The sequence below is a fragment of the Giraffa tippelskirchi genome, chromosome 7 (genome assembly GCF_054371585.1).
Source record: "Giraffa tippelskirchi isolate mGirTip1 chromosome 7, T2T-mGirTip1v1.2.pri, whole genome shotgun sequence".
Lineage (NCBI taxonomy): Eukaryota > Metazoa > Chordata > Mammalia > Artiodactyla > Giraffidae > Giraffa > Giraffa tippelskirchi.
Window position 1 is genome coordinate 19,429,132 of NC_137281.1, and position 16,611 is coordinate 19,445,742.

Sequence of the window (16,611 nt, forward strand, 5' to 3'; positions counted from 1 at the left end):
GAGGCCAGGGGACAGGGCTGACCCTGTTGGTGGAGAAAGTTGAAAGGCAGCAGCATCTGTCAGAAATTGCTGGGATGGAGTGAAACCCTGTTGCAGACTTGGGTGCCGATAACCCTGTCCCAGGGTGAGCTTCCTCTGAAAGCTGGGTGAGACAGGCATTCCCATGAGTGATCACAACCTATTGGAAGTGATCTGTTATCTTCTGGTTCTTTGGTCAGAAGTCTTGGGCTTTCCTGGTGGCTCAGATGGTGCAATATCTGCCTGCAATGCATGAGACCCAGGTTTGATCCCTGGGTTGGGAAGATCCCCTGGAGAAGGAAATGGCAACCCACTCCAGTATTCTTGCCTGGAGAATTTCATGGACAGAGGAGCCCGTTGGGCTACATTCATGGGGTTGCAAAGAGTCAGACACGACTGAGTGACTAACACTTTCCTTAACACTTGGCTCCTTGGGGAGAACAGAGCTGTCCTGTACCTGCCATGCATGCTCCTTTAGGACCGGAGGAGGCCATGCAGGAACTCACTTGCATGGACCAGTCTCCTTGATGTTTTGTGGTCAGAATGGGTGATAGGTTTGCCTGAACAAACCAGCCAGAGAGAGAGCCTGGCTGGAACCTATGCCTCTCTGGAAGCTCCCGGGGCTAAAATTGCCATTTTCAAAGCCGTCTGGGGAGGAGCCTCTGGCTGCCGAGTGTTTATTATGTAACAAGCACATTCATCAGAGGGTGGAAAGGTCATCCGTTTCTCTCCCTTCTACAGTGGCCCCTCCCATCTCTGGCTAGTTAAGGCTGTGGTGGCAGGACCCTGCTATGCATGTTGCAGGGCTGTGCTGCCTTCGTGAACAACTGGTGTCCCACTGCTGTCCACAGGAGGGGGAGGCAGGGTTTGAGGGAGGGGCATGGTATCCAGGGCTCTGAGAGTCTTTCCGGAGGCCAGGCAGGATGGGGAAGTGGATACTTTAGGACAGAACGATGCGGCCCATCCTCACGGTACTCAGGAGGTAAGGTTGAAAGTCAATGTGCTATGCAAAGTAAAATTAGAAAAAAGCCGCAATTTCCTTGCTAGCCTGCTGGGAAGGCACTGCATTAGAGAATGACCCCAAGTCCGGCATAGCTTGTTTGACTCTAGTGATGGGATAGATTGCTATATCTCTGCTCATCTCTAGAATCATAGTCATTTGGTGACAGAATCAGGCCACGAGGGCCTCAGAACATTTGAGACCCTGACCGGCAGATTCTTCTCTCCGTTCCCAGGCCACCCAGGATAGAGGCTCACCAATGGGACAGCAGGTAGGAGCAGCATCCCCACTCTATGTTATGACAAGTGCATGTTGGGAAACTCCCAGGATGAAGCCTGGGTACATCCTGAGTGCACAGCAGCCAATTTTCCAGCAGGACCAAGGAGAGTTTCTCAGACCTCCTACTTCCATCTGTCCACTGTCTCTACCTTTTTCCTTCCAGTCCCCACTCCTTCCATGAGCAGATAACCTGGAAGGCCCTTCTGATGGGAGTTCCAACCCTGAGTTCATGGTTCATGGTTAGATGTGGTTGAACACGGGGCTCATGGTTAAATATGATTGAGAGTGTGACAACCCAAAGGGTACCTGTCAAAGCCATAGCTGCCTCCTTTGACTCTGGGTGGACAAGACCACTGTGGTCCATGGGACACCACACAGGAGAGCTGAGGCTGACTTTTTTTCTTGTGGACAGTGTGTGTGGTTGTTGGGTGCCTGCCCCAGGAAAGCAAGGCAGCTTGTCTGGGGTTTTTAGTACAGGCTACGTGGTCAGATTGGAGGCAAACAACAGAAATAAGGAACTGAGCCCATAGACCTTGGGTCAAGAGCAAGGGAGGAGGAGAACTGATTCCTCCTGGGGGAGACCCAGTCTGGAGGAGAAGTCAGAGCGAGTTCCCCCAGAAGTGGGGTCACAATGGGCAATGTGCTGTCAGTCTCTCCAACAGCAAGTGCTGTAGGGGGTTCAGTGAATGTTAAGAGCAAAAGAAAATCATTGCTTTCTGAATAGAGGAGGAATGTACATTTATTTCGGAGAAGACAATGGCACCCCACTCCAGTACTCTTGCCTGGAAAATCCCATGGACGGAGGAGCCTGGTGGGCTGCCGTCTATAGGGTCGCACAGAGTTGGACACGACTGAAGCGACTTAGCAGCAGCAGCAGCAGCAGTACATTTATTTGTGAACATATGAAAATACAGGGAAGTTTCCAGAAGTAAATAAAAATTGCCTGTAATCCCCACTCCCCAGAGATGAACATGGTTAAAATTGTTATGGATTTCTTCACAGGCCCATGGGCATTTAGATGTACTATTATATATTTTTTTCCAAACTGGGTTTCTACTATACTATATAGTTCTTATGTCTCACTTTTCCCCCTTAACATATTGTATACATTTCCCATGTACTTAATGGCATTCACAAACTTTTTTGTTTTTAATTTTAGGAACCTTAGGAAAATGGTATAGATGAACGAACTTGTAGGGCGGAAATAGAGAGGCAGATGCAGAGAACAGACATGTGAACACGGGAGAGGAAGAGGGTAGAGGAATGAATTAGGAGATTGGAAGTGACAATATATACACTATCATGTGTAAAATAGCCAATGGGAAGCTGCTGTATAGCACAAGGAGCTCAGCTTGGTGCTCTGTGATGACCTAGAAGGGTGGGATGGGGGTGGGACTGGGAGGCAGGCTCAAGAGAGAGGGGATATATGTATACTTATAACTGATTCACTTAGTTGTTCAGCAGAAACTAACACAATATTGTAAAGCAACTATACTCCGATTAAAAAAAGAATTAACAGAATTGCATTTTATGGATATACCATTTTATTTAACCATTTCCCTTTGGGGAAATATTCTCTGGTGGCTCAACTGGTAAAGAACCTGCCTGCCAATGCAGGAGATGCAAAAGATGCAGGTTCCATTCCTGGGTCTGGAAGATCCCCTGGAGAAGGAAATGGCAATCTGTTCCAGTATTTTTGTCTGGAAAATTCCATGGACAGAGGAGGTTGGTGGGCTACAGTCCATAGGGTCGCAAAGAGTCAGACGTGTGCATGCGTGCACGTGCGCGCACGCGCGCGCACACACACACACACACACACAGTTGTTTCTAGTTTTCTGCCCTTACCAGTGCAGTTGTGACAAATATACTTGAACATAAATCATGGGGTGCATCTCTACTTTTACCTTATGGTGAATTCTTCTATAGTGAAGAAGTCCTCTGTGGTGAGACCCCTTTAATTTGAAGAATTTATCTCCAGGGAAGATTCGTCCTCTGAACCACGTGGAAGAGTGGCAGGCTTGCTTTCCAAACAGGAGATGGTCTTTACAAAGCTGCCTGTTTGATAGATGAAACTACTTAGAATTGGAATTTCTTTTATGATTGGGATAAAATGCATTTTCATCTGTCTACTGAATATGTATATTTTTTCTACTGAGGATTGTGTGGTCATTTGCACCAGCCCCCTTTTCTCCCTTGTGCACTGAGCTCTCCTCAATAACTCTTTCAAAGGAAAGGACTCTTTATAGTATAAAGTTCAACAGCTAACCTTCTCTGTTCTCATGGGGCTGAGACAGGTTGGGGTTTGAGATGGGACTTGAAGAATTGAAGGATTTTGATAGTTGGATACCTGGTTGAATGAGTCAAGGGAAATATACCTAGGAAAATCACAATCTCACTTCATGCGTTTAAAGAAATAAGTTGAGTGAATAAGGGCGAACTATTTTTGGTTTTGGTCTCTGCTGCAAATAACATGTAAAAGACTCTATAAGCACTTACTTATCTAATAAAGAAGGCATGCTGACAAACTTTCAACAAGACAACTCAGCTTCGCTTTGATTTTCTTCCTTGGACTACCATCTTGGTCAAGGACTCAGAGTTTTGGGACTGGGGGTGGGTGAGTGAAATGAGAAGGCTTGGGGGACTTCCAGTTTTCCACTGTTTTGCCCATGTGTATGCTTGGGTATGGGTGTGTGAGTGTTGAATTCCAGAGCCCAACCAGCTGGACATGTTATGGAGTGTTGCCCACCCGCAGTTGTATGGGGGCAGGTCTGTTTTTAAGCATCCCAGAGCCCCCTTTTCTATGGTGACTGTCTTGTATTTTTTGTGTTTGCACACAGTGGGATTGGGAATGACTTCACTGTTTGGTTTGGAATTTGGGCCAGCTCTGGCTCCGTGGTAGACAGCTAGCGATCACTGCGGCATTTCTGAGGGTGTTGGCAAGGCGATAATGCAATTAGCATCTCCCTCTGTGATGGAGAGTGAGGTGAAGACAGGCTGACTCTTTTGGAACCTGATGATACCTGATAATTAGGGAAAACCCTTAAGGGGAATATATTGAGTTGTTTTAATAATTGCACCCAATGCATGTGTAGTGAGACCCCCCAAACAATGGGCAAGGCAGCTACATACATGCCCATCAGTCCCACCCCTTAGGGGTTGGGATGGGCATGGCTACTCTGTGTTTTATTTTTAGCAAGTATGTATAGCTTGGGTGGCTAGAGCCACTGGTGTTGTTTCAGGAAATTTATTTAAAATTCAATTTGTACATTGTGACTTCCAGCACTACTTTTGGGAAGTGTGTTCTGCATTAGCCATAGCAGTTCAGGATTATGGACTCCAAGGGAATATGTATAATTTTTATGCACTATGTTTATTGGCACATTTGTGTTAATAGCCAATAAGATGATATTGCCATCTTAATACGTTGCGAGTCTCTGTGACTCTGAGTGGGGGCCTCTGAGTATCTGATTGAGGGGGAGAAGTGGGCGTGAGGGGCTCGAGGGTGTGGGGAATGATGCTGGAAACCCAAATACTGCCTTGGCAGGTAGTGTCTCTGCAAACGAAAGAGGAACCTATAATTCAGAGTGGGGAGCTGGGCTAAGTCAGGGAACAGACCACCAAGGAGGCATTGACATGCTTGTACAGCAAAGTGCCCTTCCTTAGGAGAGAGCAATCCCAAAGATATTTAGTTCTCAATTAAATAAAGCCACATCCTCCTGACTTTCTTCCAGCGACACTTCTCCTCCTGGGAGCCAGGAGCTTGCTTTTTGTAGTGAGTTTACAGTGGCTTCTGGACAGATAACAAGAAGTCACATGGCTGACTGTCCAACTCTGGTCTGGCTGCTCACTGGATTTCCTGCGATAATGTTCTGAGGCGCACCACTCATATGGCAGCACCAAGAAACAGTGTTCAGTTCAGTTCAGTTCAGCTCAGTTCAGTCACTCAGTCATGTCTGACTCTTTGCGACCTCATGAACCGCAGCACACCAGGCCTCCCTGTCCATCACCAACTCCGGGAGAAACAGTGTAAAGCTATATATACGTATATGTATATATTCAGTGCAAACATCACATAGTACAAACCATGTTCATTGGAAAATTAAAAAAAAAGAAAAAGAAAAATCAAAACAGGGCACAAGCATTTTCTGCTCCTTGGTCTGTGGATTGGCAATGAAGTCTCTGTATCTCTACAGGCAGCCAATAGAGATTTGGGGCTTGAAAACTGGTGTGGAAATTATCACCTTTTTGAAGCACCGGAGCCAAACCACAGCAGTTATATGGGTTGTGAATAACTTTACCTACACTGCCCAGGGCCTGTTGTGAGCTCCTTTTATACCAAGTTAGGTGATCTGATTGCATTAAAATGTGTAGAAACAATTGGCAGCTTCTGTGAAGTCTGGTGAAAGAGAGGTGCTGGCAGGTAGAGCAGTTTCAGGGGCTCCCCAGGTGGTGCTAGTGGTAAAGAACCCACCTGCAGTGCAGGAGACAGAGAGAGGCAGGTTCGATCCCTGGGTCAGGAAGATACCCTGGAAGAGGACATGGCAACCCACTCCCGTTTTCTTGCCTGGAGAATCCCATGGACAGAGGAGCCTGGTGGGCTACAGTCCATGGGGTCATAAAGAGTTGGGTACGATTGAGGCATCTTAGCACAGCACAGAGCAGCTCAGAGGCTCCCTTTCCTGGAAAGGCACGGAGTTCTGTGGCCAGGACATGATTGAGTCCTGAGCTTACTGGGTCAGACAACCTCCCATCAGTGTCTTGCCTGCACTGAACCCTGTGCAGATAGCATATCTGTGTTGTTAACGACCACTTCATTACCTACAGCACAGGGCACGACATATAGTAGGACCTCAGCAGAGATTTGTAGAATCTGGGTGGGGACTTCAGGGAAACACCCTCTGCAATCCCGAAATCACATGGGCTGCCCTCCTACCTCAGGACTCCAAGGATAACCTCTGCTCTGCCCCAGCTCCCACCCGCCACCCCAATCAAGACATATTTGCCCAGGGCCTGTCCCTTCTCCCGTGTGCTGTTGGGCTGGAAAGAAAGCCTATAAGCTACTTCTGCAGAAGGTGATCCCTCTTCTCAGGGAGAATCTGCATCTTTTTTGCTTTTTAAAAAATAATTTAATTAATTAATTTATTTTTGGCCGTGTTGGGTCATTGTTGCTACACACAGCCTTTCTCTAGTTGCAGATGAGATGGGGCTACTCTCTAGTTGCCATGCATGGGCTTCTCCAGTTGCAGAGCGTGAGCTCTAGGGTACGTACACAGGCTTCCGTAGTTGCAGTTGCCAGGCTCTAGAGCGCAGGTTCAGTAGTTGTGGTATAAGAGCCTAGTTGCTCCACAGCATGTGGGATTTTCCTAGATGAGGGATCGGACCCACATCTCCTGCGCTGGCAGATGGACTCCTCACTTCTGAGCCACCAGGGAAGCCCAGATCTGCGTCTTAATAAAAGAGGCTTGAAGCGCCTTTCAGCCAAGGACAGGTGATGGTGGTAATCTGGGTAGTGTGTCTAACTCTATCTGGTGCTATTTTGTAAATCCCACCGCATCTGATCATCTAATTTTCACCTGGAATTTTATGGTTTTATATTGCCACATTTAAATCTTGAATCTGCCTAGGATTATGTTTTTCATGATGGCGTTAAGTATGGTAAGAGATGCATTTTATTTTTTCCAAAGAGCCCATCCATGGTGATGTTATTGTTGGGTCTGTCATGCTGTGAAGTTCACGGCTCCTCTCCCGGTGGTCATCTCTCTCCCCATCGCACACAGAGAAGCTGAGATGGCAAAGAAGCTATCCTGGTTAAGAGAATGAGCTTTGGAGCCTGGGAGATCTGGGTTTGAATCCAAGTTCCATAACCAGCCTCCTGTGCAGTGGGATGACTTACCTACCCTCTCTGAGCTGGGGCCCCCTAGTCAGGAAACAGGGTTGGGACTGCCCTGCCTGACTGGGGTGAGGCCAAGATGAGATGTTGGATGCACAGTGGGTGTCCCCATACTGGCTGGACCCATATTGTCAGTGAATGTGGATTCCTGCTATTACTGATCCCTTTGTATTTTCACTGATTGCCTTGAAAAACCGACTGTGGGACTGCCATGGCCATCAACCTCCATCTCATCTCCTATCTTCCTGACTTTATCACCTCCCCCAAACTGGCTCTTCTTCCCCACATTTATACCAACCACCCAGGCATCCAAGGAAGAAAATAAATCGTCTTGTCTCTTCCTTCTGGTCCCACCTGCCATTTCCAGTCCATCATGGGAGCCATGGCTTTAGAATCAGTCTCTCCCCACTGCTAAACCAGACTTTCTCTGCCCAGCTTCCAGGCTGGGCCCTGACTGCCCCAGACAAACACACTCCCCACGTGCACAAGACGTCTTCGTCGACCTGCTCATTTCGCCAGAATGTCTTCTCCACCTCGTGTGTCTGTTCAACCCCAGGTCTCATAACCCTGCCTTTTGGACAGGACTCCCTCATTTTACCTCCGACCCTTAGTTTATGCTTCTGCTCTTGCTCCCTGATCGCCTGCACCCGCTGCAGATGGTGTCCCTGCGGATGGGGCTAGGCACGCCACACACCTGAGCACAGTACCTGGAACAGGTGTGTTGGCTATAATAGCCATAAAGATAACTTCCATGTTCGAGGTCCTGAGGATGCAGCAGAACCAAGGTTCCCACCTGGGATGGACTCGTTCAGACCCTGACTGCCACTGATTTTCATGGGTGTGGGCTCCCATCATGCTGGTCCGAGTGTGGATGACAAGGAATAGTCATGATGCTAATAACCATCCACTGAACACCAAGCACGTGTCCAGGCACTGTGCCTAGAATATGCTACAGAAGAGTCACTTGTGTACCCATTGTCCATATAGGATATGCAGGCCACAGGGCCAGAGGTAGTGGACGAGTAGGAGGGAACCGTGTGGAGGTGGGAATGGAAGAGATGAAAAAGTGATTGTCACACCTCCCTGCAAATCCCACTTCTCACCGAGTAACTGCACGTGGATGGCTCTGTGTCGGCCACTTGTCTTTCCCATGATCTCCTTGTCCTGTTTGGCTGTGACAGGCGGAGCTCAGAGTCCAAAGCTCGGACGGCCAGAAGGAGAGACCGGAGGTGAGATGTCATGGCCACTCTCCCCATCCCCACTGGCAGCTATAATCTTGGAGATGCACCAAATTTCTCCCTTTTAAAAAAACTTCCAATTTCATAACTCTCCTTAGGTGTTTTTTTTTTTTTTTAGACCCCATAGTGTTTGCAACAACCGTTATGGCTCTATTATGATAATACAAGAAAGTTACATTATGAAATAAATGCATTTTAAGGTTTTTCCCTGGCAACATAATGTAAGGATCATTCTGCATGTTGGTACTAAAGAATCAAAAACAGTTTAGTCAGTGGATGTGAACACTGTTTCTTGTCATCCAGTTAATGGATCTACTGTACTATTTGTGTTCCTTCCAGCCCTGCTGCCGTACATCAATGAAAAATTATGTTTTTTTCCTCCGTGCTACAACACCCGTCATCTTTATAGGCAACGCATTCCCCTTCAAGTCGTGGAGTGTAAAATGCCTACCATTTCTCTGCCTCTTTCCCTCCCCGTCATTTACCTGGTTCTCGGAAATCGAGGGTCAGTGCCTTCTCTTATTAATGTTCTGTGTAATAGAAATCAGTGCACTCGTGTTACTCACATGGAAGCTGGGCAAACAGCGGCTGTTAGTGTGCAAAGGGCAGACAGGAAGCCTGGCTTTATTTTTTTAACCTTCTTTGTTTACTGGATCTCGGCAGTCAATCACAAGCTCTCCCTGCATTTAAAGCAGGCCTGCCTGCCTCCAGAAAGAGTTACCAGCTGAGGATCCACTTGCCGTTAATACCCCGGGAGCCAGGATGCCAGCCTCATTTCAGAAGGACTCGTAAGTCCTGGCTTTGCCTCTCTGAAAAAATTTACTCCCCCAACAAGCGAAGTTTCACTGGCTCCAGGATGATCTGGACAGGCCCAGGAGGACCTCATTGGAAAGAGAACTGTCTCTCCAAGGTCACATTTTTTTTAGAGTGATGTAACAGTGGGGGTCACTATGGCTAACTCTGTCCTCCTCACTGTGCTGAGATCTATGGCCAACATCTGCTCAGGACTGCAAACCAGACACTTGCCAGGGCCAGGCGGGAGGCTGACATCCGTGGAGTGGGCTGGAAGGGCCAGCACTATTCCAGTCCATGTTGCTGGGTGGGAATGTGACCCAGGATCCTCAGGTGTTCCATAGTTTACATAGAAGTGGTGGCCCAGATGTTACAAAAGTTACAACCTTCTGAATTTTAAGTGTTGCGTAAAGTGAAAAAAATAATTGGTGTCAAACCATGCTGGACCACGGACTTGTGGCTTTCCACCCTCACATCCGGTACTTGCTGTGCTTCCCCAGTCTTGGTTTCATGGCAGGGTATGGGGGTAATACTGTCTGGACAGCGTCTCATCTAACCTGCCTTGAATGGGTTCCTGTAGCTTTGGAGCAGTCTGCGGTTGAGCAGTAGGAAATGTCTGAGTTGCCAAGGTGGGTGGATTCCCATGACAGCAGTGCCACCAGGGGAGATGAGCAGGTCCACCTGGGCACCTCCCTGGCCTCCAGCTGCAGAGACTAGTTCTGTGTAAACATCCTGCCAAGCAGTGGCTTCCCAGACGCAGGCTTGCTGGGGGTTTGGGAATGATCAGAGCCTGGGTGAGCCCTGGGTGAGAGATAATTGGAAATTCAGAGAAGGGAGATTTGGGGGCATCTCACCTGATATTCTGTGTATCCCTGGAATCTCTGATGGGGTGCTGTTGGGACTGGGTCTGTGGTGTGGTTTCTTGTCCTTGTCTGACCATGTGAGCCTGTGGCTCTCTCCCCCAACTATATCCTAGATCCTTAAGGGCAGGAAACAGAGCCTTGAAAAATTTTCTTCCTTGTTCAGTGTCTCACTTTAGGCTCTACATCAGTATAACCAACTACTTTCCTGGGGAGGCATGTGCTGATGAGCTGCTGGCTTTAGAAAGCAAGGAAAGAGAGGGGAGGGTGGGAGAGATTGGCCCTTCCAGGGTGGGTGCGTGGAACAAGGGGCAGCTCATTTCCAAGGTGAGAGGTGATGTCTGCACGTGGAGAGGAGGGTGGCATTCAAGGTCCTGAGAAGATCCCACCGAGCAGTATCCCGCTTAGTTCACGGGGCTGCAGGTAGCGAACAGAACCCATCTGAAAAGCAATATCCTGTTACAGAGAGAGACAGCTGTAATCTGTGGGCACAATGGCTCCAGGCTCACCCAGCCAGCCTCGGGGCCACCAGCGCCGCCTCTCGGGTGCCGCCAAGTCCGACTCTGCTGCTCCGTCAGCTTTCTTGGAGTTGACCTGGAGCGAGAGGGCTGCTGGACCGAGGCCCAGAGTGTCCGGGTGGCAGACTCCAGGGACAGCGGTTCCCGTCTCAGGGGCCCATGTGGACGCCGGAAGGGCTGGCCCTGCATGTGCGGGCAGTGGGGGCGGCAGAGCTGTCAGCTGGGTCGGTGGATATGAGAGTCTGATGCTGAGCCCGCAGGGTCTGGGTGGAGTCCCGGAACACGGTGGCCTGTCCCATCCCTCCGGCCTTTGCTTCCACAGCTGATGTAAATGGCTGCCTGGCCAGGATATGCTGATGGTAGCAGCCCTCAGCCGCTGATGACAACATGGGGCCTGGCCCACTGTCTTTCTCGGGACAGAGAAAGCACTGCTTTCTGAGCAGCACTGCTCTGTGCAGCCTTCCCCCTTCCCAGCTCCCAGTGCATCAGAGGGACTCAGAGAGGATCCTGGCAGCGAGAGCCCTGATGCTCTGAGATGCGGCATGATATTGTCCCCAGAGTCTGGACCTCATGCCACGGCCCTTCCCACTCATGCATCCTTGGAATGTTGTGGGACTCCTTGGAAACAGTCATTGTCTTCTCTCCAAACACTCTTCTCCGTTTCTGTCTGTGTGTGGCATCCTCTCTTGCAAAGCCCCTGCTCTGTATTCTGATCCTCCTTCACGAGATGTTTGGAAGTTTAGGAAGGAGGGGTTTCGGGAATCTTACCTAGCATTTTGAGATCCCTGGAATTCCGGAAGAAAAGATGCTTCTGAGCATGAATCTGCGGTTCGGCTTCCTGGCTTTGCTTGACTGTGCCATCTCACGGCTCTCCTTCCCCGCTCTTTTCTGGGGTCCCTAAGGGCAGGAACCCGGGCTTGCTTTGTTTTCCTGTCACTCTCTGATTCCCTCCCCTTTCTGATTTCTTCCCCTCCAAGTGCCCGGCCAGCCTCATCATCCACACTTGTCTTCCTTAGCTGGAAACAGGAGCTGTCGTCGCCCTTCCCTCCCTGCTCTGCAGACATCTGACGTGGCCCTTGAGAAGGGTCCCATGTCCAGGTGATGCCATAGGGAGTCTCAGGGCAGGGGTGAAGGGGGAAGGGCCCCCACACCTGGATCGACCTTCCCGTGCCCTGCCTGGGTGGAGACTTGCTGTCTGTCCTCGGAGACTTGCATGTCGCATGCCTGGCTGGCCTGGCCAGACCCCTTGGGCTGTGCTTTTCCAGACTGAAACTGTCTTCGCCACCCCCAGAGGCTCTGTTCAGCTGAGCGAGGCCTCGGTCAGCAGCATGTAGTGTTCCAGCTTCATCTTCTGAATCCGGGGTGAACTGCCGTTCCTGATAAGCCTGGAGCTGAGCAGAAACCTCGCTTCTTCGTGGTTTTTCTGGTGAGGCTTCTTTAAGCTGAGCGTGAGGGCTCTGAAGAGGGAAGGCCACCGTGTTTGCCATCTGAGGGACACACAGACAGCTCCCCAAACCCCACCACCCTGGAAGTCAAACCAGCTCTGCACAGCCCTTCAAGGGGAACAGGAATGTGGTGTGCTTAGGTGTAGCAGTTGCTGGCTTAGCTGGTCTGGGACGGTGGTTGGGTCCCATCTTGGCCTTGGAGACTTCCTGACTGGGGAGTCAGAGAGGATTAGGAGTGTGCTATTGACCAGAGGGCAAGTTTCTTTCCTTTCAGGAGGTCTGCTGTTTGAAGCCTGACTCTGTGTGATCCGAGGCAAATACTTATCCTCTCTGGGCCTCAGTCTCTTTGCTCCATCAGGGCAAGAAAGCTCCCAAGCTCTATGGGTAGAGTGTGAGCAGATACTTTGAGAAAAATAGTGAAATCCACAGTGCTGGTCATCATCAGGATGCCATGCCAAGGGACTGGTACACTGGAGTTCTTGTCTTACTTGGCTCAGATGCATCCATCCATCTACCCATCACTCATCCATCCACCCACCTGTCCGTCCATCCATCCATCCATCAACCTGTCCATCCATTAGTCTGTGCACCTACCCATCCATCCATCAGTCAATCCATCCATCCATTTATCTTTCCATCCGATTGTTGATAATGTTAGGCACTACACAGGGCTGTAGAGATGACCGCATTGATGTCCTCGTCTTCAGAAGGCAGGACTCCCCATGATGTGCTTATTTCGCCTAACTCCCTACTCTTTCTGAATTTGTTGGATGGATGAGACACAAAGTTTACTGTTTGTTACAGCTCAAATAAAGGAGGTGCCATGTAAGCTGAGCCATGAAGGCTGCTCCAGTGTGGATGCAGTGATGGTGAGGCAGGGGAGCCTCTGTGTGTTGAGGGGACAGAGATGAGGCTTGATGGACATTTCTCTTAAGGGTCTTCCCTTAGGGGAGGGGCTGAATTTTGACCTCTTTTCCCACCTTGGTGCCCAGCCTCCCATTGGTGCCCTGTGGGTATTGTCCCCAGTTTGAGTGTTTGCTCCTGGAAGGCAGACATTCTCCATGTTGGACAAGGGCAGCTTAAACACAGCCACACAGGGCAGTCAGAGAAAGGCCATCTCTGGCCAGACCCTGGAGAGCTGTTTCTGCACCCAGGTGGGATTCTCATGCCATTAGGATGACCACTTCCATAGATTTCAAAGATTCAGGAGCATCAACACCCAACAGCCCCATGGCTGATGGAAAGAGGGAGAAGTCAGCTGGGGAGTCCATGGGCAGATCAAAGGGTTGGCCTCCTGGGACCACCTTTCCCAAGCAAGCTTTTGGGAAACTTGGCCCAACTTAATGAGAGCGGCAAAGAAAGTTGTGGGGCTGAGTGATTGGTATGCATTGTTTTGTTTCTTTCATTAATTCCTGCTGCCATTCGGGATGCAGGGATGAACAATAGCAGGGGCCTGTTCAGATCAATACCAGATTGCTGATAGTGCCTATCTGTTCTTGGAGCAGATTATTTGATAAATGGCGTGGTCCATACATTTTGACAGGTGTTCGCAGTACAGCCCAGACCAAGCCGGTTTAGTGGAGCCCCATCACGGGAAGCCAGGAAAGCAGAGAGAGTATTTCCTTTTTTAGTACAAATCCACGTAGAAATTGCTGCTTTTAAGCTATAGATAATGAATTTCTAGCAAGAGAGGGTGGAAGGGGGGACAGAAAGGATCTGGACTTTACTCCCCCCCCACCCCCACCAAAGAATTATTTCCCCCACAGCATGGAGTTTAGCTGGGTCCTGGCTTTGATTGTGGCTCTAATAGGGGAGAATGTGAAGGGTTTTATTTTGAAGGCAGGGCAGCCACTGATGGAGTGACTGGTTTACAGGTGGAAGAAGCTACTGTCCCCTGAGCTGTGGATGGGCCCTTGGGGCGCACTGATGGCTGGAGGTGGGGCCACAGAGAGTGAGTGGTGCCAGTCTTGGTGGGGCAGGGAATGGGCAGGGGGCAAAGATTTCACAGATGAGTTGGGGCAGACAGGGCACTGTGTAAGGTCAGAGCTCCTGGACCAAGGAAACTGATGATGGACGGTTGTCATGTCCAGTGGCTCTGCACCGGGCTAGCATTGGCACTCTCTTGTTGATTCCTTTTGCGGCTTTCTCACTCCTGGGTGTTATGCTCTGCAGTTCAGTCTCAAGGGCTAAGTTTCCAGGCCTGAGAGTTTCGAGTTGCCCCCACCTTTCTCGTTCATTGTGTCCGGGGCCGGCCACATTCCCAGAGTGTTCCCAGTGTCTGGGAGTGAAAAGCAAAGGTACCAAAGGGACCTGGGTCGAAGACTGATGGATAGACAGAGTGAGGCAGGCAGGTGACACCTGCAGGTCCACAGCTGCCCGCACCTCCAGCCCCCACTCCTGGGTCCCAGGGAAGCAATTGGAGCTCAGAGCATCCTTGGAGACAGCAGGACATGGTGTGTTGGGTGGGGGGGCGGGGGGGGGGGTCATGGAGAACAAAGTACTTCCATGGTGTCACCATGTTTGAACTCCCAGCATTCCTGTAACGTGGGCTGGGCATTCCCCCTGCCCCGCTGACACTGACTGCTCAGTGACTGCCACGTGCAAAGAGGTCCCCTGAGCCTGTCTGCCTGCTCTGCCTCCCAGGTGAATGGCGGTGCATGGACAGCAGCTGGGGAACCAGGGGTGGACTTTGCCTTCTTAGTTCTGAAATCCATGTGCATGTACTAAGTTGCTTCACTGATGCCCGACTCTGCTACACCATGGACTGTAGCCCTCCAGGCTCCTCTGTCCATGGGATTCTCCAGGCAAGAATACTGGAATGCGTTGCCGTGCTCTCCTCCAGGGGACCGTCCCCACCCAGGGATTGAACCCGTGTCTCTTACGTCTCCTGCATTGGCAGGTGGGCTCTTTACCATTAGCGCCGCTTGGGAAGCCCCTGAAATCCATACTCCCCTTAGAAAAAGGGGCAACCTGGAGGCCCTGAGGAGCCATCCTTCTTAGAATGCGGAATCCTTTTCCAAGGACTTATTGCTGAACGAAAGGCAATTACACAGGAGATGGTGACCCTCGTCTTCCAGAGTATGTTGAGGAGGTTGGGGCCATGATCTATGGAATGTCAGGCGTTAGATTTTAGACTTTGTTTTTAAAAATCTCTAACAACCTCCTAAGGAATGATTTGACATCCTTAAGTTCAACACTGGCACAAAAAAAAGCTTATGGCAAAATTAACATAAATCATTAGCATTAATCATGCAGGGTTATTGATAGCCGTACGCAGGCATGTATCACAATCCTGGCCAGGGACTCGGGTCGGGTGATATTTCTTCCAGCTGTCCCGGCCAGCTTCGCCACATATGGTGGTGGAACTGGCTTTCTTTTCTAATTTTCCTCCTCAGCTTGAGCTGTCAGAGACACCCCCTGTTCCCATTCCCTTCTCCTCATGCTGGGCACTAACTTCGTTGTCTCCTCTGCCTTTCCTCTCTCTCTTTTTTAGAAACCAGATTTCTAGTCTGGGTCAGAATCCATCAATGTCCGTGGCTGTCACCCACCATGTGACTAGTGGCAGCAAAATAGCTGGGTGACAATTAACAATGGGTGGCCTACATAGATCAGGTTCAATTTGGTAGCCTTCACTTTTACTTACACATTCATCTCAGAAGCTGAGAAAAGACTCCCCTGCCCCCGCTGCCTGGATGCTGGTGTGCCCTTACCTCCCATGCACTGCTCCCTCACCAGCCCAAGATGCTGGGGACAGTGGATGGTATAAAAGTAGAATAGAGCAAGGAACGGGGTTTTATAGTCACTGGCAACACTTTGAAATGTAACAGCAGGACATATGTTACCTTCGTTGAAAAACGAGGAAGGGAATTCTGTTGGTCTGACCTTGCTGTATATCTCTCCAACCACATTGCAACTGTGGTTGCATTAATGGGAGTATAGTATAAAGAACATTGGAGGTGATGAGAAGGAGCTCTGTCCTCCTATGCTGATCAGATCACACTGAAAATTATTGTGGTCAGTAAAGATTGGGACAAGTTTAGATACATAGGGCCAGGGTTATATGAGGAGGGAATAGGAAGCATTCATCTCAGAGTATACACACACCGGGAACCATAATTTCTGGCTTTCTGAGTTTGAAGAGCTTCCAGGGGAAGAGGAGGCCATGAGTGCTGAGCAGCTCAGAGGACTGAGAACTTCAGAAAGGTGGCAATGTACCCAGAACAGCATGCATCAACCCCAAATGGTATTGCCTCCACAGGACTTGGGGAGTGAGTTCTCATCACCAGAGGTGTTCAACACAGGCTATGTGACCACGTGAAGGAAAGCTTGGGGAGGAAAGAAACATTAAATTAGGGGTTAGAGTCAATGACGTTTAAGGTCCTTTCTACCCAGGCAGAACTTGAAATTCCATGTTTGTATCCTGATCTGAGTGCTGGAATCAGAGAAACAACAGTGCAGTCTGCCTCTACCTCTCTTTTCTGCCTCCAGGCTGCAGTCTGAGCTGAAGATATGTGCTCCTTGAACACATCTTTCTCCTCTTTTTGCAAGTCTAGCTTCACACAAGACTGTAG

At 49.6% G+C, this 16,611-nt stretch overlaps 2 long non-coding RNA genes across 2 annotated transcripts in view; one reads left to right on the plus strand and one right to left on the minus strand.

Annotated features, from left to right (window-relative positions):
• The first annotated feature begins 780 nt into the window (after nt 1-780).
• The window catches only part of LOC145512155 (uncharacterized), a 31,311-nt gene continuing 15,480 nt past the window's right edge, over nt 781-16,611 (plus strand). Inside the window, exon 1 of the long non-coding RNA XR_014058335.1 lies at nt 781-1,000. This is a non-coding gene — a long non-coding RNA (uncharacterized LOC145512155). The remainder of the gene's footprint in view (nt 1,001-16,611) is intronic.
• Nucleotides 9,017-11,214, minus strand: LOC145512154 (uncharacterized). The gene is made up of 2 exons (XR_014058334.1): nt 10,587-11,214; nt 9,017-10,018 (listed from the first exon to the last, which is right to left on the minus strand). It is a non-coding gene; the product is annotated as an uncharacterized LOC145512154 (long non-coding RNA).